Source organism: Caretta caretta, chromosome 2, assembly GCF_965140235.1.
Source record: "Caretta caretta isolate rCarCar2 chromosome 2, rCarCar1.hap1, whole genome shotgun sequence".
Classification (NCBI taxonomy): Eukaryota; Metazoa; Chordata; order Testudines; family Cheloniidae; genus Caretta; species Caretta caretta.
Genome location: NC_134207.1, coordinates 11,864,882 through 11,890,671, shown reverse-complemented (window position 1 = coordinate 11,890,671; position 25,790 = coordinate 11,864,882). Strand labels below are relative to the sequence as shown.

General features: G+C 45.6%; 1 protein-coding gene across 1 annotated transcript in view; it reads right to left on the bottom strand.

Moving 5' to 3' along the window:
• COL22A1 (collagen type XXII alpha 1 chain) overlaps window positions 1-24,131 on the bottom strand; it is a 327,228-nt gene extending 303,097 nt beyond the window's left edge. The window contains exon 1 of the mRNA XM_048837254.2: window positions 23,746-24,131. The gene's annotated coding sequence lies outside the window, so the exon portion shown is untranslated. The remainder of the gene's footprint in view (window positions 1-23,745) is intronic.
• Between the last annotated feature and the right edge of the window lie 1,659 nt (window positions 24,132-25,790).

The following is a 25,790-nucleotide window of genomic DNA, read 5'->3' as shown; positions in this document are numbered from 1 at the left end:
CCAAATGATAAGTTTCTGGAAAATCACATTGCATATGCTCAGTTGACACTTGCTAGATTTTAACAGCTGAAATCGCCAAAGATTCCATCCTCATTCAGCACAAGAGCCTTTCGTTCCTCCTAGTGCTGACCATGCTGTGAATGCTCCATCCCCTCACAGCTTGTGTGTGTGTGACCAGCTGGACCTGCTCTGGGGATGAATGAGGGCTGTGCAATGAAGGCTGTTTGTTTGACCCTGCCTCATTAGTTGCAGAAGTTGGAAGGTGCGTAGGAAATGAGGGAGAAGACTGCAGGAAGAGAAAGGACAGTCTCCTGGTTAATGCAGTTGAATGCTGCCCTGGAGAATATGATTCTCTCTCTGCCTCTGGCAAAGAGTTCCTATGTGATGCTGGGCAAGTCACTGAAACCAACTTCTCACAAGCGGTCACTAATTGTAAGTTCCTCATTTCCTGGGTACCTAACTTGCTACCCTGGGGCTGATCTGCAGAAGTGCTGAGTACTTACAGCTGTGGCAGATGTCAGTGGGTGCTGTGCTTAAAAGGGCTATATAATGCCTAGCCCTTTGAAAAATAAGGTCTTAGGTGTCTCAGATTGGGCACCTAAAATTAATGGATACTTTTGACCTTAATGTCTCTGTGCTTCAGTCTCCCAGCTGTAAAATGGGGATAATGCCACACCCTCGCCTCACAGGGATTTGAAGTATTCAGATGAGCACCATAAAAAAATCCATGAGGAAATTCATAATTCTGTCTTCAGGGCAGGTTTTGAATAGTTTACAGTAAATGAATAAGGCCAAGGCCACACATTGAACCAGGACAATAAAACAAAATATTGAATAACTGATGGTTAAAGGGAGCACTGTCCTTCCTGTGCACTGAATGAGGCAGGACTTCGGTGGGGGGTGAAAATAGCATATAACGTTGTAATTAAGGACGTGCATGTGCTATATGAAGCAAAAAGGCCAAATGAACGTACACAGGCAACCTTTATTTTGGCCTTTTCTAACTTTTGAATGCTTCACTTTGCAACTTTAATAATATTCTGCTACTGTACTTTTGTGCACGTAATAGATCTACACCCACCCACAGATCAAACTGATAGAAATGGTCAGATTCAGAATTCAGCAATTCCCTGCTCCCTGGCCTAATGCTGAGACCACGCATCTGTCAGAAGGATCTCTTTTGTAGATGTGTCCATGGCAGACTGTCTAAAACGAGCTATTACTGGTCTCCTGCCAAATTGTAGCAGTTCTAAAATACTCTACTAAGTACCAGTTGTGGACTTTACAAGGTATTTTTGCCTGCTGCAGACACACACAGTCTACAGGCTAAAACCTAGATGGAATGCCCCGAGCATATGTGCTCAATGATTCACAATGGGAAAATAGCTCAAGATTTTTTATTTTATTCTTACACAGTATTCACCTTATGAACGGATTACAGCTACTGCTCAGCTGAGAGCCACACAGAACACTAGTCTGTGCTAAAACTTTTACCCCATCCTCTCCTACACCTGAACCCCTTTTTGTGTCTCATTCACTTGTTAAGTCTTGTAGATTGTAAACTCTCTGGGGCAGGGGCTGAAATTTACATGTTTTCTGAAGCCCTTAGCACATTGGGGCCTGTCCGTGCTTGAGCCCGCTAGGCGTTACTGCATAAAATCATTAAATAGTTAATAGCCAAAAAACTCTGTCCAAATCGCCCTTACACACACACACACCTCTTTTTAAAAAATGTATAGGAGCATGACAACATCTCCGAAACAGCAATTCCCCTGCTACACCCACCAACATACTTGTCTGTTTTCTCTGGGCCAAAGTTAAATGCATTTACAGGTCTCAAAAGTGACAGATCACATTTGTATTTGGTGCCAGGCCACTGGAAAGTTTTGGCTAATAGACTGCCAGGGGGCCTTGCCAGCTGGCCTCCTCAGGGGAAAGGCCTGAATTCAGATCTTACACTAGTTTGATACCCTTTGCTTACTGCAGTGGATTCAGTCCTGATTAACAGTCATGTAAGTGAGACCAGAATCAGGCCCTAAGTGAAGTCTAAACAGAACTCTGATAGCTCAGATGGTAGGGACTAATGATTTTGGAGTAACCTATACTGGGCTCTGTCCGTGATACAATATGTCTCAGGTATTAACATCTGTTTTGTACGTGTGCAGCGGATGGATTTGTTACAGTATATTGGGGAAGGAGACATGTGGCCAAGGAAAACAAATTCTTTAGTTGAGAGCCCGCTGTTCTGCTTCACTGGAGCTGATCCCTGGAGACATGCAGAACCGGCGTGGGGAAAGCTACAAGACCCCTGTTTTCTGCCAAGCAGGGCCTGAGGTGTTCCAGTCCAGGTAAGCTACTAGGAAAAGGCTTATTGACTATAAGCAGTTCATTATGGCAAAGCCTACCCCCACAGGGCCCATTTCATGCTTTTTATATCCACAGGGAAGTTATTCCAGCTCCTCCAAGGAAACCTAATCTTTTCTCTTCTAGTACAGTACAGGAGTATGTCAATAAAAGGGCCCATATGTCATGCCTTTATATAGAAGGTGAACATAGCCAGAGTCTGGGAGTGGGATATGGATGGGGTTACAGCCTAAATACTGTTTTGAAATAGGCTGCCTGTTTTCCAAATAAAAGGGACAGGTGGTGCATCCCAGACTCCAGTGTGTCCCCTTGCCTGAGTATCTCCTCCCCAATGCGAGCAAGAGTTTCTGTAGGACTCTTTGCACCAGTATAATCACTCACCAGTCTGATTAAGGGATCCATTACTGAGTTCCTAATGGCTCTTTTAGTTCAGGATGGTTTATAAGGCTAGACTGTGATTTGGATTGTGCCCCCACAAACGGATGCCAGACCCATCCACCCCTCACAAGTCTGCTTGGGCTACCAGGACCTTGGATCCAGGCATAGGAGGATAAGCATGTCTGCTTACTCCCACTCTGGAGCAGAGAGACATTCAGCTGGTGGAGGCTTAGAGGTATATGCCCCGGCACACTGGCCAGCACAGCTGAGCCAGTGTCAAGGGGTTGTAATTAGACTCTGGTACAGACCAGCACCAACTGACTCCCTCTCCAGAGCAAAGGGAGTCAGCAAGGGAATTGTGACTTGAGGATGCTTCCTGGAGTAGCACAGTGTAACCCACACACCTCCTGGGTGTGGTGTTCTGTCCCATCTAGTGGCGCACGCAGACAGTGAGTGAGTGAGTATGAGTGAAATGAGTCTGCTCTACAGCCTTAGCTAACAGCCAGCGGGCTTTTAGCTCATGCAGTAGAGGCTCATGCACTAAGCTCCGGAGGTCCCTGGTTCAATCCCACCCATGGGCAACCAGGATCTGTTGATGTTAAAACCGCACAGGTATCCCTTACTCAGGGCTATGGATAAAGGCACAATGTATCCCACAGCAGACACTGTAAATGAAAGCCACCTGTTGCCACAAGGGGTTTAGTCAGCTCACTCCATCAGTAAGCAGAAAGAGGAAGTGTGGTGTGGGGGACACACACAGAGTCAACAAAGTTGCCTCTGTTCATCCAAAACTCTTGTAATGTCACTAGCAGGCTGAGGCGGGGGGGGGGGAGGGAACCTGCTCACTCCCCTGAAATTGGGAATGCAACCTAGAGTTACAGCTCCACGAACAGCTAATATTGGCAGCCAGGGCCCTGTAGCAAAGCAGAGCCTGTGCCTTTCTCTCCTGCTGCCTTCAAAGCAGTGAATAAGAAGAAAAACAGAGGCAGTGGTGGAGAAAAGATAAAAGGAGTCCAGTAAAAAAAAAAAAAAAAAAAAGGGTGTCTGGAAGCAGCAAATGAAGATGATGATGTAGCCAGGCAGGAGCCGGCAAACCTCACTCATTTTTACAATAATTGCTCTCAGTGTTGCAGACTAAAGCAGGACTCCTGGGCCTCTCCCACAGAAGGATGGAGAGAGACCAAAGGAAGTGCTCTCCAGAAAGCAACACTGCACAGAGACGCCTCAGGAAGCTAGAGAGAGAGAGAGATCTCAGTTTCCTTTTCCTAAAGCCTGGAGCCCACTTTGAACTCTTACACCACACAGTCCTCGACAAAGGGTATTAATGGCTGACGTGTTCCCACTAACAGCAGTGGGAAGCCTGGACCCCCATAGCTCACCAGCCAGGGCAGGGTCAACAGAAACTCATTCTATCCATCATGTCCTGCTCCAGCCCCGTGTGCCTCTGGCAGGTGGAGAGATAGAGACAAATCAACAGTCCTGACATTCACTGGAAGGAATCTGAACCATCCTGCTATATTTTTTGTCAGCTCCTTTCTCTTTCCCCCATCCCCCTCCTCCTTTTCATTCATGATACAGTGCTTAGAAGCAGTGGCATCTGTAGACAAAAAAAGGTCCCAGCATGAGAGAACATCATTAAACAATTGAAGGACTATAAGGAGCTGTGCAAACAAAGGGAGGGATGACAATGAGCCCTGGTCATTTTAATACTCTCACTCCATCATGCCTTGTAAATTCTTTTAATTGCTCCTTGCAGAATCCCACAGCACTGCGCTGGCCTGAAGAGAAAACATGCCTGATGCTTGCAGCTGTCCACTCATCCCACTGAATTTTGGTTTTTAAGAGCCAGATACTGGGATTAGCAGTAGTGGTGGCTGAACATAGTGGAGAAGGGGTTTCAGTACAGGTAAGTACCCAAAAACTTGGAGCCCTGATTCATTCCAAGCATGATACAAGATTAACACACTGGCAAAGCATAGCTGTGTCTCCCACTAACAGGAGTACTGGGCTTTGGCCACATACATATGTCCCAGTGCCCTGTTTCAAGCCTCTGACCTGGCGCTGATTCAGATGCCAAGGTCATGTGATGGAAGCCTGGAAGCGGCATGTCCCAGAAGAGGGAGGCACAGTGGAGCTCTGTCCACAGCCAGGCAGAAGAGGAGGTAGGACCTTGGAGGAGCTCTGTGCCACAACCAGGCAGAAGTCCTGGCAGGAAATGCCAGCAAGGAGAAGGAGAAGATGCCTCAGCTGGGAGAGGCTTTAATAAAAAGAGGGCTTTGGGAAGGAACTGTTGAGCCTGGAGAAGAGATCTAGAAGTCAACACATGTAGGTCAACAGCATCTGCCTCTTTTAGAATTTGTAAACATCATATGTCACCATTTCCCTTCTGGGCTTTAGAGAGGACGTTGAGACAGTCTCGGAGGACGGGCCCACTTTCAAGACACTGCAGTGTTTGATGCTAGATGTCAGACACGAAACTGCCCCCACTCCCTCACAAGCCAGGGACAATACGCATTAGCTGGTCAGAACATTGACAGAAGCAGCACTGGCCAAGTTCAACACTTGAGGGGCAGAGGTTAGAGTGAGGAGAATAGAGTTAGACACCCAGAGCCAGACATGGACAAATAATCCAGTGTAGGCACAGCTACGGTCTGTTGCCAGCTCCTTCTAATGGTTAATACTTGTATTAATTGCCAATGGATTTGATTAATGAGCTGAGGGTAAGAAGGCTCTTGTCCCAGAATCAGGCTACACAGAACTAAAACTAATGAGTTCAATATCTCGTAAGGAACCTCAGGGTATATGGCAAAGACACTCACTGAGAGCAAAGCAAAGCCTCAGAGATTTTTCTTGGAGTCAGTAATAAAGCCAGAAAAGCACCAAACCACATGAACAGATAGGAATAGTACAGTATTTAGGATATCTGTGGTATCGTTCTTTGCATATTCTCTTAGATTTGCATACTTACACCCTTCCTCAAGGACCTGGTGGTAAGCGACAAAGGACTCCCTGGCATGCCAGAGGAGTCTGATGGTCCAGGTTCCTCAATACCCACAATTGATGGTAGATAACCATAGAGCTGAAAGGTTAAAGGATGGAAAGCTAACCATCCTTCAACACGGTGGTTTGCCCTGTTATAGAGCCTGAGCACCAGAATGAATATTCATGCTAACGCTCAGCCTTCCTCCGTGTCCAAACCTAACTTCCTCACCCTCATAATATTGGGGTGCACTTATCCTACAGATTAACATATTAATGGCATTTAACTCATTATCATAACCATCACCTCTTGCTCAGACAGATTTGCGGTTATCATTTCCATGTTACTGTGGTTGCCTTTTAACATTACATAGAATCATAGAATCATAGAATATCAGGGTTGGAAGGGACCCCTGAAGGTCATCTAGTCCAACCCCCTGCTCGAAGCAGGACCAATTCCCAGTTAAATCATCCCAGCCAGGGCTTTGTCAAGCCTGACCTTAAAAACCTCTAAGGAAGGAGATTCTACCACCGCCCTAGGTAACGCATTCCAGTGTTTCACCACCCTCTTAGTGAAAAAGTTTTTCCTAATATCCAATCTAAACCTCCCCCACTGCAACTTGAGACCATTACTCCTCGTTCTGTCATCTGCTACCATTGAGAACAGTCTAGAGCCATCCTCTTTGGAACCCCCTTTCAGGTAGTTGAAAGCAGCTATCAAATCCCCCCTCATTCTTCTCTTCTGCAGGCTAAACAATCCCAGCTCCCTCAGCCTCTCCTCATAAGTCATGTGTTCCAGACCCCTAATCATTTTTGTTGCCCTTCGCTGGACTCTCTCCAATTTATCCACATCCTTCTTGTAGTGTGGGGCCCAAAACTGGACACAGTACTCCAGATGAGGCCTCACCAATGTCGAATAGAGGGGGACGATCACGTCCCTCGATCTGCTCGCTATGCCCCTACTTATACATCCCAAAATGCCATTGGCCTTCTTGGCAACAAGGGCACACTGCTGACTCATATCCAGCTTCTCGTCCACTGTCACCCCTAGGTCCTTTTCCGCAGAACTGCTGCCTAGCCATTCGGTCCCTAGTCTGTAGCGGTGCATTGGATTCTTCCATCCTAAGTGCAGGACCCTGCACTTATCCTTATTGAACCTCATCAGATTTCTTTTGGCCCAATCCCCCAATTTGTCTAGGTCCCTCTGTATCCTATCCCTCCCCTCCAGCGTATCTACCACTCCTCCCAGTTTAGTATCATCCGCAAATTTGCTGAGAGTGCAATCCACACCATCCTCCAGATCATTTATGAAGATATTGAACAAAACCGGCCCCAGGACCGACCCTTGGGGCACTCCACTTGACACCGGCTGCCAACTAGACATGGAGCCATTGATCACTACCCGTTGAGCCCGACAATCTAGCCAGCTTTCTACCCACCTTATAGTGCAAACTCATGTCAACTCCTGTCATTAAACAAGCTATTTTCAGTTCCCCAAAATCTCATGGACAGGCAATTTATCTATGCCAAAGGTCACTGGCCTACTGTACTTGATTACACTTATGCTTAAAACTAATGTCTTACAGGACACAGGCTTGTAGATTTCTTGGCATTGTAGATTTCAGTGGCATTGGCCACTGTCAGAAGACAGGATGCTGGGCTAGATGGACCTTTACCCTGACACAGTATGGCAGTTCTTATGTTTTTATCCCTGCAGAGCCAATAGCAGAATATAATAAAGGCTAACTGACTGGGCAACAAAATGGCAGATGAAATTCAATGTTGATAAATGCAAAATAATGCACATTGGAAAACCTAATCCCAACTATACATATGAAATGATGGGGTCTAAATTAGCTGTTACTACTCAAGAAAGAGATCTTGGAGTCATTGTGGATAGTTCTCTGAAAACATCCACTCAATGTGCAGTGGCAGTCCAAAAAGCCAACAATGTTGGGAACCATAAAAAAGGGATAGATAATAAGACACAATAGATCATATTGCCTCTATATAAATCCATAGTATGCCCACATCTTGAATACTGCGTGCAGATGTGGTCGCCCCATCTCAAAAAAGATATATTGGAATTGGAAAAGGTTCAGAAAAAGGCAACAAAAATGATTAGGGGTATGGAATGGCTGCTGTACGAGGAGAGATTAATAAGACTGGGACTTTTCAGTTTGGAAAAAGAGATTACTAAAGGGGATATGATAGAGGTCTATAAAATGAGAAAATAAATAAGGAAGTGTTATTTACTCCTTCTCATAACACAATAACTAGGGGCGACCAAATGAAATTAATAGGCAGCACATTTAAAAACAAACAAAAGGAAGTATTTTTTCCACACAACACACAGTCCACCTGTGGAACTGTTTGCCAGAGGATGTTGTGAAGGCCAAGACTATAACAGGGTTAAAAAAAGAACTAGATAAATTCATGAAGGATAGGTCCATCAATGGCTATTAGCCAGGATGGGCAGGGATGGTGTCCCTAGCCTCTGTTTGCCAGAGGGTGGGAATGAGTGACAGGGATTTGTGCTCAGAGGAATGGACCACTTGATGATTATCTGTTCCGTTCACTCCCTCTGGGGCACCTGGCATTGGCCACTGTCAGAAGACAGGATGCTGGGCTAGATGGACCTTTACCCTGACACAGTATGGTAGTTCTTATGTTTTTATCCCTGCAGAGCCAATGGAGCAAGGAGTTTGAGCTGCATTCTATTCCTTCTAGTGCAGCAGAATTGTTTGACAAAGTTCTTGTCAGGTTCTTCCAGTGTATACCCATGGAAGAGCAAGTGGGTTGCACAGGTGTAACGGAAAGCCTACATTGGCCTGTGGAATTATTATTGCTAGTGGTCGTGCATGAGAAGGAAAGAACTCCAATTCACAGATGTTAAGGCCAGTAAGGACCATTATGATATAGTCCCACCTCCTGTCTAGTACAGGTCAAAGTATTTCATTTAGTAACTCCTGCATCAAGCCCAGATCTTGCAGTTAAGATAGAGCACTACTCCCTCCACCCAAAAAGGCATCCAGTCTTGGTTTGAAGACTTCAAGGGATGAAGACTTCACCACATCCCTAGTAAGGTATTCCAGTGGTTAGTTTACCCTGTCAAATTCGCACCTCAGCTCTAGCCTGAATTTATTTAATTTCAGCTTTCAGTCTCTGGATCTTGTTATGCCTTGATCTGCAGCACAGCATGACTTTCAGAGCCCAGAGTGAGTGGCAGGGCTAGGATTTAGGAGGAAAAGGCCTCTTAATTTACCAAAAGACAAACATGGAACCCACAATTCTATTATTGCGTCACTTTTCTCAGTTACAGCTCATTAAAAGTGCGTTTCTAATAGGAATATCAAGCAGAGACCCCATTAGTACCTGCCCCAAGAACAAGAAACTTTCATTTAAGGGTAGCAAGTCACCTATCCTTCAGTTACTTCATCAGTCCACTCAAAACATTGCTTCGCCTTCCGAGCAGCGGTTCGTAAGAGAATTCAAACACCAGGTGATGATGAGTTCTCAGACTGAGAAGAGCAGTTCATTCATTTGTACACAAATGCACAGTAAGTACCTCCAGAGAAGTTCCTTACAAAGCACTGCTGGTCTCCATAGCAATTGGCATTCACTGTACTTTCAGTGGAAAACATTTTAAAAAGATCCTTACGAAAGTACATTTTTCTTCATTATTTATGTATCCCTAGTTTAGTGGAGGTTTTTAGTCCTTCATGCGCAATAGACTTGTCCTTTCCGTTTATGCCATTTCATTTCCACATGGCATGTGCTGCATGCGGATTGCTGGGGTCTTTCACATCCACTTTGAATATGCCACAGCAGCATAATGACTTGCATCCTTCACACAAGTCTTTAACGTCTAAGGAAAATTAATGTTGTTACAACTAAAGCTATATAAAGTCCCAAAAAAATCAAGGGATCACAATAGGACCAATTCTTATTTAGAGAGCCTGAAAATCATTATCGCTCACACAGCAAAAGTTTGTCTAGAGGCATGAAAAATAATCCAATTCTGCCACCTTTACTCACGTTGCCCACCGCTTTACTCCACTTCATACTTTGAAAACATCTTGGGATGGGGAAAAGCTGGAGCTGCCCCTAGACCTAGCATATCTTGTTTCAACCTTAGCTTTTATTGGGATGGTCTTATCTCTAGAATGGGTGGCCTATAGTGCAATGGCTTGGCTTGATGCTAAAAACTGCTAAGACCTATAGGTTCTCTAGTGCTGGCACAGCCTTCTCAGCTTAAATGATGGGGTTTCTGGTTCCCTATACTTATATTTTTGAACCACAGTAGCTTGAGCAGGAGAAAGGGTTGAGAGTTTAACTCATCCCTCCAAAGCTCCTGTCTCTAGGAACAGCACAGACAGACACTAAACTAGCCTGAAAATATGACACGCTAAGCACTTCCTGATTGTCTAGCACAAACTTCTCCCATTGTCTCTCCCCTCCATGGAAGGTTGGTCACATGATGGTTGTGCTCACATAAAGCAAAAATATAGGAGCAGATCTCAAGTCAAGAATTCTAAAAAAGCTCTTTCAAGGGCTATAAATCTCTTCCTTATCTAGCTCTTCTATTTCTGAAGTCCACAGGAGAACAGAGGTTTGGCAGAGTACATTCCAGTTTTCACATGTATTTCAGCATAGTCTTTCCTTTGCTACTGCTAATAACAGTGAACTCCATCCTACCTATAATTGCTGTAGTAGTGTTAAACATCAGTTACCTCCTCTGTTTAGGATTGATTCATTTACTCATTTGGAATGATTTGCATAACTTCACTCAGGCCTTCTTCGCTATTTAAATAGACCGTAGCCATTCCAGGCAAACTTTTAAACCGTCACACAGACGTTGTCTCTAGAATCTTTGCTCCGGGAGACTTTTATAAAGGCTAATCCATTGTTTTCACTAAGCATTCAAATGCGTCTGATGAGCCACCTCTGAATATACATCTACATGTTTTCAGATGAAGTTCCTATAAACTGAAGGCATTAAAGGGAAAGAGGTTTTAAATGATAGCAAATAAAGCTCAACATTAGTATATCTTAGCTAGGACATCACCACAATGCTGCCATATTTAAGGTTTTCTGTGCAGAGTGTTGATAAATTGTTCCATTCCATTCCATGGTGTTGCTGTTCAACATTACATATATTAAACCATTACTATATCTGGAAAATATTCACAAGTTGTCATCTTGCTCCTAACTGTGTTCTAGAGGCATCAGATTATTCCCTATGTTACAGTGTATAAAAGTCTCAACTTTATAACACTCAGCCAAAGAATTACACAAACGAGACTTTATTTCACTGGCAGCCATTCAAGAATTGAAGTAGCAGAGACAATGAAATACCTTCAGACAAACAGGAGTTATTGAAAGGATCATGCAAGGACAGGCAAAGTACTCTAGTTCAACATATTTAAGTTTCATCAAATTCCAAATGGCGGAACTCAACTACTTAGCCGTAAAGGAAATCTACGGTAGAATAGTATCTTGGGGCTTGATTCCACTCCACTGTGCTGCTCCAAATCTGTACCAGTGTATATCAAAGACATCGATGGAGTGTCACCAATGCAGAACTGGAGTAAAGCAGTGCAGGCCCTTGGAGCTGAACTAGACCTGTCCTCCTGCACCTGAAGATGAAGAGTTCTCAAGAAAGTCTCTGAAGACTTCACCATGAATTTGTTGGTGCCAGATTCATGTAACTAAACTGAAGTCTTCTCTTTAACCAAAGGCATGCAGCAACTCGGCAAGCTTCCCCACAATACCCCACTGATGTGGCGCCACCCGGTGAGGAGAGGACACCTTCAGGTGGAAAGCATAGTTTAGTCCCCATACACATGTAGGGCCTGACTGTGCGCTTGCTTTACTCAGCCAAGCAGGGGAATGAGGGGAGAGTTGGCTCCCCTGATCAAAAACCCCACTCAGCCAAGCAGACCTGCCTGAACCTTGGGTCCAGCTCTAGTGCAAAGCCCAGGCTATGATCACTAAATACAGGCCTGCAAGCAAATGGGCAGGAGAGGCAGAGATTTGTCTCTATCCTCCTCCACTCAGTTGTCCAAGAGCAGGGGCACAGGGAAGTAAACAGCACCCTTTCAAGGCCTCCAATAGTTTCCCTACCACCACCTACATACAAACCAAGAGAGGAACACAGGAGGAATTGTGATTAACAGAAGTGCCTCTCCAGCTGTCCTTGGGGCAGTGCAGTTTACACTACACAAATTGTTCAGGGCATTGCCCAAAGGCACTATCTTGCCTTTGATCTCCAGAGAGCATTAGAAAGTATGTTAATGAGCTCTGGTTGAAGGGGGTGGTTTGAGCAATGGGCACCTGTTCATTAGAGACCCACCAAGACTTATTTCACATAAGTCTCTGATCAGCATTCAGAAGACAACAGCTTCTGTTCAATGACCTGGATCACATCTTGACCCATGCATCAGGAATAATATTCATTACCAGCAATATTCTGGCTCATCTTTTCTGAATGAATGCATGGCTTTTTAATTCCCCAGAATAAGTGTATAAAGGGTTTAAGATGGGACTTTCAAAAGCTCTTAGCACTGGGTTAACTGCTCCCACTGAAGTCAGAGGTAAAACTCATTTAGTTTCACTTACTACAATGGGAGCAGAGTTAGGCCAAGACAAAGTGCTTGTGAAAAAGAAAAAAAAATCCCACCTGTAATTTGGAAGGGACCCAAAACAATTACTACAACCGAGGAGTGCAGTATTTCACAAGTTAACAGCTGATTCTTCCACCCTTACGCATGTTGAGTGAGTAGTACCTTCATCTGCAAGATATTGCAATGGGACTACTTGCAGATGAAGGGACTGGTCAACATGAGTAAGGGTGGCAGCAGAATCTGGCGCTCAGTTAGAAGGCCATAATACTGCTCAACATTATTTGGAGCCCTGCCTTCCTCTTTGTCCCGTAGAGCACTAAGAACAGTTTTGGTGCTCAATGAGCCACAGATATGAGGTTAGAGGGAGGCTGACCCTGTTAAAACCATAGAGTCACAGTACATACCTAGAGCATACAGTAGAGATAGTTGACATTTGTCCTACTGGTACTGAAGCCTACTGTAAATGGGCCTTGTTCTAATACAAAGGTAGCTCCCTATATAACATAGAACAGTTTACACCCAGAAAATGTGTGAATGTTCCTGTCCATGTTTTCCCTTCTCCTCCACTGCCATTAAGCCACATTTCCAAGAAACCTTTTCATCGGTGTACTCCCCCATTCCAAGAATGGGTACATTTAAATTCAACAAGGTGTGAAGCCTTTCCCTGAAACTCAAAGGCTCAGCGCAAGCCTCACATAGCATCAGAAGAAGGATAGCTTTGTGTTTGAAGCACAAAGCCGCGAGTCAGCAAATCTGGGAGCAGTGTTTCACTCAGCCAGCCAGATTTCCTCTGTAACCTTAAGGAAGTCAACTGATTTCTGTGTAGCCAAGTTTCTCCATCTGTAAAAATGGAGATAGCAAACAAAACTACCCCAAAATATTGTATGGTTTTCAAACACACTACAATGGACAGGGACTCAAAAATGTTCAAACTTTGATCCTCACGTAAGCACCTAAATATGAATCCTGATTTTCAGAGGTGGTGGGCACCACCTCCTTCAAGTCAATGGAAGCCGTGCATGCTCACTCCTCTTTGAGTATCAAGCCAATTATTTGGATGACTAATTATGGATGGAGGAGGTGGATTTTCAGAGGCACAAATGAGAGTCTGGTGCCCAACCCCCACTGAAAGCTAAGTTTGAAAATTTCCCCTCCAGGGGCCTAACTCTAGGCCCACAAACTTGAATGTTTCAGCCTGTAATGTATTATCTTCCCTCTGATGGTACATACCAAGGTCATTTGTTGCCATAAAGCAGAAACCCATACTGATTCCTTCATGATTTATTAAGACTTGACAAAAACAGCTACAAACTTGTCCTTTGTGATAAACGGTGAACTAAAGCACCATCTGCCAGTACCAGACAAGTTTACACAGCCCCTAGGACTGAAGGGGGGCTGCTTAACTATTTTTTTTAAAACACCAGAACAAACCTGGTAGTCAGCAGTCGTAAGATGTTCCGGAAGAAGAGAATGTTGTCTGGCAGTTGTTAGCATGGGAGGCCATGTAATCCCAGCAGTGTGCCCTAGGGAGACAAGTGGACATACCGAGCCAGTGCAAGAGATATCCTGCCATCACAGATCTGGAAGAGACATCAGGATAACTCAAAGGAGACAGTCGGTACTGCTGCTTCCTCCTCAGTCATTCTGGCCTGGGACTGAGGAGCTCTGGATTCTGTTCTTGGCTCAGTCCATGCAAACTGGAAACTCTCCATGACACAAAGGGCAGTTTGCACCTGATAGCCAACACAGGCAAAGGATAGGAGAAAGGAAGTATTATTGGGCTGTCCCTTTAAAGGCAGGGCTGGATAGAGTCCCTCACTACACCAAGTTCCAGCCATCCAGTCAGCACAGAACAAGGCAATACTGGGAGATGTATGTCCTTGTGGGACCTGGAGGGCCAGTTAACCCTGGCAACAAGAGCTATGATGACATTTTCAGACAGGTTTGCAAACTGCTGGCCAGGTGAGCCTGCAGGAACTGGACAATGAGGAAGATCCTGGAAGTGAGAGTGTCTGTGCGGTGGAGGAGCTGGTAGAGCAGAGGGAGCAAAACTTGAGAAGGCCAAGCAGGCATCGGAGAGTGCACATGCTGAGCTGGCCATTGAGGTGGAGATACTTCGACAGAGCAGGAGGGAATGGAAATTCAGATTCATTTGTTTTTCACTAAAAGCACCAGCCAAATTCCAACTATAATTTCTCTGGGCCAATTTCATTCTTAGTGAAACGTTCTTGACTTCAGTGGGCAGGCTTACACCTTGGATGAATTTGGACCATCCTGCCTACCCAAATTGACAGACAGTTTCAGTGGATACAAGATTCTTCACTTTCTCTCCTAACTGCTTGCGTGGAGTTGCTACGTGCTGTTAAACAGCTGCTGTGTTCCACCACAGAGTGACGATGTTTCAGCTCTTAGTGGAGTAAATTCTGTAGTTCATTTCAAAGTTTGTAAAGCACTTTGTGACCTTTCGGGATGAAAGGTTCTGTGTACATATAAGTCGCTATTACTGGTCTAGTCATCCACCTGGATTTTTTGTGTTTCTAATGCTGTGCGGACAGGACAGGACAGGACACACACACACACACACACACAATGGGGCCCAGGCCTGTAGCTGCTATTGCAATACAATAAAGCAGAACTCCCACAAGCCGTGTTAAACCCCACTGCTGGTGCTCCACGACATCTTCCCTCCACAGGCCTTAAAGAGTGGGCCAAAGCAAGGCAAGGTGGATGAAGGACCACCTGATCTCCCTGATACTGTCCTCTACGCAGCACTCATCTCTGAGAGAGAGTTAATGCTACTTCCTGCAGCACCATTAACTCCTCTGGAGATGCCCTCAGCAGCTGCTACTGGGCAGCTTCAAAGGGACTGGACCAAGGACAACATGGGTCCTAATAGAGCCATGTTGCTAGAGAGGAGGAGAGGTTAGCACAGCTATGGAGATGGACCAGCATCTATCAATGCAGGATGGCTCCTGCCTCTGCATATCTGTGGTGCCCTTCCCTGTGGATCCTCCAGACCCACAAAACTGGGACTCTCCGCCAAACTCCTCCTCTAGAGAAGACAATCTCTTGAAAGCCCAGAAAGACTCTGAGTTCTTCCTGTGGACTCCTATGCTAGCCGGGGGGGGGACACCTTCTTGATTATTATCACCTAAAAAGCGGCCTCTAGATGGCCACTGAGCAACTGAGAGCAAAAGCTAGGGATAGAAGCGAAACGGTTAGACAGCTGGTAAGACTGTTAGACTGCTTATCATGTGGATTGGAATCGACTCATTGTTAGATGCGGGGAGCACAAGGTGACTGTTTTACCCCCTACCCTGTGTCTCTAGTCTGATACTTACACTGCAAGCTTTTTGTGGCAGGGCCTCTTTGTTTTATATTTGTACGGCGCCTAGTGCAATGGGGTGCAGGCCTTTAGATGCTATCGCAACACAAATAATAAATAAAGGAGGGGGAAAAAAACCCACCAGAGGAACCTACTGTCAAGGAGGAGAGCGGGAGGCGGCAGTCAAAAAAGACAGATAAAGCAATCAACTGAAAAGGATATAGAAGGAAAAAGAACTTTGAAAAAAGCAAATAACTGAAGTGACAAAGTAAAGCATCAGACTCCATAAGGAACCCAAGGGAGGGAAATGCAGAAGAATAAGAAGGCCCAGTGGTGAAGCTGTTTTAATTTCAAGAATCAATCATAGAAAAGTACTTACCCATGTAATTAAGAAGAGCCCGCAGAAAACATAAAAACAGCTCTCAGAATTACACGACAGGTGGTACTACAATTAAGCAGCAAGATGGGGAGGGGGTGAGCAGGAAATTAGTCTAAAACAACTCAAGTACCGTACTAGGTGAGTTATGAGGCTCAAACAAATGTCCTCAATCCATCTGTTAAAGGGGGTATCTTTTTCTTTTTGCTGCAATAAGATGAAGCTAAGAATATACCATGCCTGGCAATATCTCTGACAGAGTAGGTCACGAAGGCCCTTTTTTGCACCCATACCATCCCAGGATGTGGTCCTGTCCTGCGGATCTTACAAGTTCAGCAGAGTGGAGCTTGATTAGTGCTAGAATGGGACACGGCCAGGGAAACTCCAGGTGCTTCAGGAAGTGTCACTGATCATTCCTACGTGGCCCTCTTCTCTGAATTGTGACTGAAACAATGCCCTAATCTGTAGTTAGGAGACAGTATGTGGCCGAAGGCGTTGTCTAGATCTATGGGGCTCAAAGATCTCATGGTATATTTTCCTAAGGCAAGAGTGTCGACGCCACTGTCAAGCCGTAATGTGGGTTTAAAAAAACTGTGCCTACTTAAAGTCTTCCCTTGCCGTTTCATTTGATTCAGAGAGATTCTGTTTCATTTGCTACCCGGAACTATTGGGTCTTACGGCTGTGAGGTATTAAACAGATGCTGCACACCACCTCATAAAGGAGTGATGTGATTCCTGGCTACATTAAGCACTTTGAGATGAGAGGTGGGGTGGATTTTTTTTTGTTTCTCATGCTGTGGTGACTGTCAGGACACACACTGTGTGGCTTCATCACTTGATACAATTGCGACATTCACAATTATAAACGCTTTTCTCCAAAACAGGGGTTAAATAGCAGCGTTAGTCAGAACTGAGAAGCAACAGGAATTTCTAAGGCATCCCCAGGGATAAACTTCCCTCTGTGGAGAAGGGAATTTCCACTGACATGCCAACTGCTTTCTTTTTATCTCAATCAACGTAATCCTTGCTGTTTTGGGAGGAAATATCTTAATTCCTATCAGCAGCTCTGTAATTTGACAGGCTTAAAGCAAATAGCAACTGCAAACCTGAGTAAGGAACAATAAAAACAGAACAATAAAGTTTTGGCTGAAGATAGATTAAAAAAAGCATGAGTCCAAAAATGTGCTAAATGTCAGTAGAGCTAAAAGTTCCCTAGACTGGCATGCCAAGTTACAGAATAATATTGTTGTTTTGACACCTCATACTAAAATCATTAAGAGCGAACATTCAGTGCATTACAACAATCAAATTCAGGCACTTAAACCAAACTCAGGCAATACCTCACCACTAGAGCAAGCCAAGGATATATTTGTAATGAACCATATCGATGCCAGAGTAAACAGATTGTTCTCCCAGGTTATCCCAATGTTTGCACATACAGATAAACTCTGAGATATTAGCACTAACAAAACAAACATTATTGTGTTGGGGAAATCCATCCAACAGGGTAACCAGGCCTGAAAGTGCTCTCAAGGCATTATGTCTCTCACTTGCCAAGGACAGATTTTCATTCATCCCTAACCCCATTTCAGGGCACAGAGAGCTTGTGTAAATTATAATTGACCCCTTGCCAGCCACTGACCCACCCCAGTGGTTTGTATGGTTTATGGCCAGCTTTGTCCAACTCAGCCCATTCCGAGCTTTAAATAGGATTCCCAGGAAGGGGCTGGGTTGCTGTTGCTATAGAACACGGGTTCTCAAACTGGGACTCAGAACAGATATCAGGGGTGAGGACCAGCCCGCCTTTCCTGTATTGCTAAATGGCAGGGGTTCTAGCTAGCTCCTGGCTGGGTGAAAGGGGAGTTCTGGGATGGAAGAGATTGGAAACCACCACCCTAGAACCATTTAAGATGTATTTCAGAAGCAATTTCAAACTAACTGATGGGCAAGGATCAGGCAGTAATTCTCCTCCCTGCATCAGACACAGTGTAGCACAAATGGATAGGTGCATTAGTGGAATGCAGAGACTCATTCTTCCAAGGCATCGGGCCTTGGCCATTGTATACAGAGAGGGAGGATACTTGGCCATGAAAGACCCAGTGATGGCAATCCCTGTGTTCATCAAGGGTCTATTTCTGCACCCACTAAAATGAATGGCAAAGCTCCCATTGACTTCAGTAGGCAAAGGGTCAATTCTATAGTTATCACATTGTTTCTAGAAACACAAGGAAACATTATTTTCCTACATGCAATACTGCATTAAGTTACCTTTCCTGATTAGTCTCTAAGGTGCCACAAGTACTCCTTTTCCTTTTCTTTTTGCGAATACAGACTAACACGGCTGTTCCTCTGAAACCTGTATCTGTTGTGTAACCTGTCTGGCCATAGTTGCTTATTACCGTGGGGAGTTATTTTTTATTCCACTCCAAATTAGAGCTCTGGTCTACGATACCACTCCCTCGCCAGCCAAGGTAATAATAAATAGTACTTGTATCGCTTGACATTTTTAGAGTGCTGTGCAAACATTAGCTAGCTAGTCCTCATAGCACCCTGGGAAGTTGGAAAGTAAATATTATAATCCCCGTGTTACTGATTAGGAAACAAGCAAAGAAATTAAGTGCCTTTCCCACAGCCATACATTAAGGCCCTGATTCAGCAAATCACTCCTATTCAGTGCACATGCTTAAGTCCTTTGCTATCTTTAATAGGACTTAAGCTCATTCTTAAATCACTGCTGAGTCAGGACCTAAATCCGTAGCAGACTTGTCACTAGAACTCAGCAGGACCTAGCTCCCAGACCCATTCTCTAACTCAGGGGGGTCTCAACAGGGGAAAAGGAGGGGTTATGACACCCGGGTCATGGCCACCCTACCCGTCTCATATGGCTACCTGGGAAGGGGTTTCCCAGCTAGACCCCAACTAGAAGGGATGGGGACCTGATGTGGAATAAGAGGATTTGTGGCATAGAAAAGGTTGAGAACCCCCTTTTCTCACCACTAGTCCAATTTCCTTCATAAATGGAGTAAACACATTAATACTGGCCTGAGCGTTCCCCCACATAGTAACACCCATGGAGAGCGGAGGAAGCCCTGCTTGGCTACTGTCATGGAGTTTCCATTGTATTCTCTTCCATTACAGAGCATTTGGGACACAAGGGAGGGTCTGTGCTCCAAATCCTACAGATCCCCTAGTCTGCATGGGCTCAGGGCCTTCCCAAAGATTCCCTGTGTGTCCACACCAGCTGTGGGTCTCTGGAGCCCTGCTCCCCCTGGTAAAGCAACTCCAATAAAGCCATATTGCCAGGGCTTTCCCAGCCAACGGCTGATTCCAAGATCCACAGCAAGAGGGAATCAAGATTTCAGAGGGAAGATATTCAGCACTTCCTGAAAATCAGGTCCAGTAAAGTAGGTAAATTCCATTATCCCTCCTTTGGAGATGGGGAACCGGAGAGTACACAGAGGATAAGTGACTTGCCCAAGGTTAGCAGCACCTCTGTGTCAAAGCTAGGTTTAGAGTCAAGGTCTCTTGATTTCCAGTCCTTCCTTCAATTCCAGTACTCAGGCACAGATCATCCCTCAACTGATAGCATGTAAAGTTACAGCCACCTGCAATTGGCTGCTGATGCCCCTTGATACAAGTTATCATTTGTGATTATTAATGACTGAACTTCAAATAAATAAATACGTAACAACTTGTGGAGCTTTTGCAATGAAACCCGAAAGTGGATGATATTTGTCTGGGTTTTTTTTGGTACGTTACCAACCTGAAACCTGGGCCAATTTTAAAAAGATATGGTCCGAACTTACAACTTCAGGGGACAAAAAGATACAAAAGATGCTTGTTTTGATCGAAAGCCAGGTAAGACTGAGTGGCGCTGGCCAAGATGTGTTCTGAGTTTGGGGGTTTGTTCAAACCCAAAGCTTGAAGGGAACCTTAACGGCTGCAAACCTACCCAAAGCAAAAATGGGGGAAAAAATGAGCCCTTCCAAATGGAAAGTATCATGGCTCAGCTAAGTGAGCTGGGACATAAACATCTTTGATCAGGTTTGCATATGCAAATTTTTGGAGTGTGATGCAAGATGCTATTTCCATTGAGGTAAATTGCAAACTCCCCTATTAATTTCAGTGGGAGCGGGAATGGGCCCGTTAAAGATACATCAGATGCAGTCTCTGTGTAGTAAAGGAGAGAGCAAGTTAAAGTCAAGAGGGAGCCTGTTTCAGGATTATTATGAGCTCGCTACTGGTGTCCTTGCTCCAGTACCACTCCTCTGCTACTTCCAAATGTGCTGTAGGAATTTCAAACACCTTTTCACAAGTACTCAGCCATAATTCAATGATTTCTGCACATTTTGGTTCCCTTACCACGCTGCTATATAGCAAGGACCAAATGCTACAGTCCTACTCATTGCTTAGTCGCAGCTTGGCCTAAATGAGGACTGCGGGACATGTAACCAGGTCTGGGATGGGGGCAATGTATTAAAGTACAACCTTTACTGGGAAACTCTGATGTCTTAACTTCAGTGGGAGTTCCACACATGGAAGGTGGGAAGGATCAAGGACCTATGACTGTTCAAAAGTAATAGGAAACACGGAACAATTTTGGACAATCAAGGGACTTTTCAGTGTAATTAAGAGAGGTTGGGGGACTTTACCCTGCTTCAGATAGTTGAGGTGGCATAGTACAGGGACAAACAAGAAACAGGTACCAAGTGGTGCTTTGTAACAGGGCACCGTCAGTCTAATAGGTGGGGTTTTCTGTAAAGCTCTGCCACCAACGATGGGAAGGGGGAAAGTTTAAGAGTGAAAACTGCAAGCATTCAATGATGATTTAAAAAAAAAATCGGTCTCAAAAGAAAAAGCCATAAAATGACAAATTGACATTTTCTTTGAAGCAGACATAATTACAAAGCATTTTGCAAGAAACATATTTTAATGAGAGTTCTAGCGTGCATTGGAGGCAAAGGAATATCTTTTGAAGTATCGTAGTCTCCATCAAGAGCTAGCTCTGGCATGTAAGAGAAATGTTTGCCATAAAATATTTGCAATGTCAGCAACGGGAGTCAGGCAAGGATTCAGTGTATGCACATACAGATTCTCTCTCACACACATGGGTCTTAGAGCTCAGAAAATCCATCCAAAGATTTTTATTTCTCTAGGAAGAGCCTGCAGCCAGCCCCCAGACCTAATTCTAATACTGAGTAGTATTTTACTCCATGGGTTGTGCCATATCAGTAAAGGGTGGAAGAACTGGCCCCTAGCCAAAGCTTCCTCATCTCACTCATGCGAATGGTCTCACTCAAATCAAGGAGATTACCTCCACTGATCAAGTGAGCAAGACTTGGGCCCAAACTGATCAACTGAGGTATCACTGTCTACTAGTTAGAGCTTGGGGACTGAAATCAGAAGGCCTGGCTTCCAATCCTGACTCTGCCCATTGATCTGCTGAGTGACTTTAGGCAAGTCCTGCAGTACCAGATTCTAGCCTCAGTTAAATCCAGAGCAATTCCACTGAAGTCTGGTCACACAGTGCCCCTGGCGCTGGCCACTGTCAGGAACAGGACACTGGGCTTGACGGATCATTGGTCTGACCCAATATGACCGTTCTTATGCAAGTCAATGGAGACTCTCCAGGCTTTCGATGGTGTAACGATGATCAGAATGTGGCTCTGAATGTCTCTATGCCTTGGTTTCCACTGGGCGGAATCCCAGTACAGAAACTCCACACTGCCCCATAGCATGAGCATATCTACTGGAACAGTTGAGCCCAATGATAACAGCAGCATATTTGAAGATATTCTGAGAGTAAATATCCCAGTTCATCATCCTCAAGGCAGTAAACGTCTTTCTAATTGCCTTTACTCATGCCGAGCTCTACTTATGCATATAAGTAGTCCCATGAGTCTGCAACACGTGCTCCCAACCATTGCTCTGTAATAATACTCTGTGCATTTTGTAACGATTAGGGTGGTCAGGTGCCTGGTTTTTGACTGGAAAGTCCAGTGGAAAAGGGGACCTGAGAGTGTCCACTCAGATCTACTGACCGGACACCCAAAGTCTGGTTATTGTGGGTGGGGGAGATGCTGGGTCATCCCCCGCACCAGCTTCTACTCAGCCAGGGCTGCCTCCTACCTGAGATGGGCGGCTGCAGCTCCCAGCCCTAGGTGTCCAGGTGAGTCACTCCTGATCTGGGCAGATGGAGGTGGGGAGGAGCGGGGAAAAGCAGTGAGCAACAGGGGCAGGAGAGAAGAGGAGTGAATGGAGGAGGGGCCTCAGGCGGAGAGGCGAGGCAGGGCAGGGGACGTTCCGACACTCCTGCTGGCGCATCCAGTTTTTAAATAGTAACAAGTTGTCAATCCTAATAACGATGTGCACAATAGCAAATATTGTCATGAATACGATACACTTCACCCAAAAGATCCCTAAGCCCTCTGCAAGCCAGGCACACACCACCACTAAACTGCATCCTCCACATATGTATAAGACAACAGTAAACTGGAAAACATGAATGACAGTGACAGGAGTTGAAATCTTGGCAAACAATACTGAGGAAAAACTCCTCTTCTTCCAAAAAAATAAAAGGTGTCATAGGATCTTCAAGACCAGATGTATGGGTTTGGGGCGGGGGGGGGGGAGGGTGCACCCACATGCATGCTGTGTATATTTGCATGTCTAATTCATGCATGCCGTTATCATGACTACATGGTCAAATCTGGCATTTACACTCAAAAATGGCTAGTCAGATGCATAGCTTCTATTTGCGATGGCAAATGATCAGAAGTGCACATGCAAGTGCGGTGATCATGGATCAATTAAGCTTACAGCTGCACGCACAGATTTTGCAGGTGCCGGCTTCTCAAAAGCTGCCCCTCAATGTCCATGTAGAGCAGATGGAATGTGTTCTTTTAAGGTCAGAAGCATATGCACACACACACTGCACTAAGTACACACTCAGGGATGCAGAGTGTCAGCTGTCAAAGAGTCAACCACCGCTCTAAGAACATCAGATATATAAAATGCTATAAAAAATGTAAAAAGAACTGCTGAATTAGGCAAGAGCTCTATGTTTAGAGGGAAAAAAATCTACAGTTAGAAATTGGGTCAAAGTGGCTTTGTAATAAATATGAGGTGGAGGAAAGGTTACCCAGAACTAAATAAGGTCCCACGTGGTTTTGTAGAAAATATATGTACAGGAAAGGGCTAGATAAATCAAAATACTGATCTGAGTGTGACCTGCAGAATCAACTTGAAAAATGATGGCTATAAAGGAATGCTTCTGTGAGATCCGAAAAGCTCATATCAGCTTTAAACCTTTGACTTTTCGTAATGGTGACATTACCAGTTTCTAAGTCTCTGCATCTATCTTGTGACAATCAGCCAGGAATCTAGGAGTTACATAGCACCTGGCTCTCACAAGTTCAGTATTGTAATAAGTTCACAGAAACATCAGCACAGTGTGCAGGCGCAGTTAAAATTTTGCAGACTAAAATAAAAAACGTGGGTTATGTACAATTTAATCCAATTCCTCTCGGTTTTTCGTGTATCATTAACTCCAGATCCTGTTGCTACATGTCTACAAAAACTTCTGCACTAGTTTCGCCCACAGTGCGCAAAGAAAAAATGGATCCAAACGAATAAACCAGTGTTGTCTTCAGGTATTTATAGTGCATGGCTGTTAGGATTACAAAAATTCCTCTTACCTGTAGCAAAAAAGCACCAGAAACGCTGCCAACTGTCGCCCAATTCCCGAGCCACATTCAACACTCGGCTGAAAAGTACTTTTCAGAGTTGTCAGCCAAAGTGGAGACTGGCACTTGTTCCCCAGATTGGAAGGGGGAAAAAAAAAACACCACTAAAACTCAGCAGGGTCCTGGAGGGGAGGAAAAATCCCACTCTCTATAGCCTACATCCCAGCAACCGACACAGAAGTGGAGAAAAATGACACAAACACGCAGAGAAAAAAGACAAGTAAATATAGCTAGAAGGGACTGAGGGAATATGAAGGAGTCCAACTCCAGGGAGAGATGATCTGACTACAAGAGAAGCAGCCCTGAGTAGGGACAATGCTCGAGGTTAGACTAGTCTCTGAGGGAGAGAGCTGGAAAGTGTAATGAACTGGGATCTGGGAAAGGGGGGGCGTGGGAGGGGTTGAGGGAGGGAAGAGGGGTAGGGGGTGTGGTGAAAGGAAGGGAGCTCTCTTGGATAGGAGGGGAGGGGATGAAGCTTCAGGAGGAGAGGGGGACAGAGAGTGGTTTAAGGAGGATGGGGTGGAGCGAGCAGAGAGGAAGGTGACTAGGGTCTGGTTTGGGGAGGGAGGGGCTGAGAGAAGGGGCGAGGGGCTGATTTGAGTGTGTGCATGAGGGAGGAGGGGAGAGGGTTTATAATGGGGTGTGCTGAGGGGAGAGAGAGAGGAGGGGACAGGGTGTGGAAACAGAGGAGTGGAGCTGCAGAGCAGGAGGAGGCTGACAGAAAAGGGTGACGGGTTGGTTTGGGGTTAAAAGGGGGAGATGGAGCTGGGACTGATTTAAAGCAGGGGGCAAAAGGGAGATAGGGAGGGGGAGGAATATGAGGAGGGGGTTAAGGGCTGGAGGCAAAGAGAGAGACCTGGGAGCAGGGGGTTAGGGTCAGATGGCTGAGAGGAGAAGGGGTTAGGGGCAGGTTACGGGGAGGAGAAGCAGCAAGAGGAAGGGGCTAGAGGCAGGTTTAGGGCAGGGGGGAATGGGAGGAGAAGCAGCAGGAAGAGGGGGCTAGGGGCAGGTTTCGGGGAGGGGAGCAGGAGCAGAGCAGGAGGAGAGGGTAGGGGCAGGTTTAGGGGAGGAAGAAGGGACTGGGGCAGGTTTAGGGGAGGGGAGGGGAGCAGGGGCAGAGCAGAAGGAGGGGGTTGAGGTAGGTTTAGGGGAGGGGGAGCAGCAGGAGGAGGGGCCAGGGGCAGGTTTAGGAGCGGGCAAAGGGGGAGCAGGAGGAGGAGTGGGGCTGGTTTAAGGGAAGGGGTTGAGGAGGCGGCTCTGGGGATTGAGTTTCAGAGACTATTAAAGCAGCCCAGGAGAGAGGAAGAAAAGCAAGAGGCTGACAGCTCCTGGGCCAATTATAGCCTAACTTTGCCAAGTATTTTGGTCTCTTTATGGCCGCATCTGAAATAACTGTCTGCAGGGGGAGAGGGAGAAGCGAAGGGAAAGATCAGCCTGGGAGCAGCTGGAATGTCCCTTGGGGGACATCGAAGAACCAGCACCCCTTTCCCCTTGCAGGAAGATGACGAGGGGGGCCAAAGAGTGGGGGGCACATCCCTAGTGGCTTTGGGAAAGAAATGCCCATTTTGGCTTTGAGAACAGCTGGCCTCCTCTTTCCCACCCTCCCTGAGCTCAGTGTCTAAATAAAAAGCCCTTGGCAGGGATATTTTTGGTAGAATTTCAGCCCTGGCCTGTTTGCTGGAGCCGTCTGTCCATCCTGCACCCACCGCCACATGCCTCTGCTCTTCATTCCTGGACAGACCTAACGGCCACACTCAGACACCCAGGAAATGTCTGCTGCTCGTGCAGCGCTCTGACAATAGGGATGAGGACAGGGCCGGTTTTACAGTGCTGACTTCTGCCACTCACCCATTCTGTCCCCCTCGCTCCTGTTCAGTGGCACCTTCTCTGGAAGGGGTCCCGTTGATTTTCATTGGCCTGCTCTCAAATATGATGCCACTCGGTGAAGGGAAAGGTGACAAAATCTGGCCCTCAGCGAGCAGACTGTCAATAGGTGA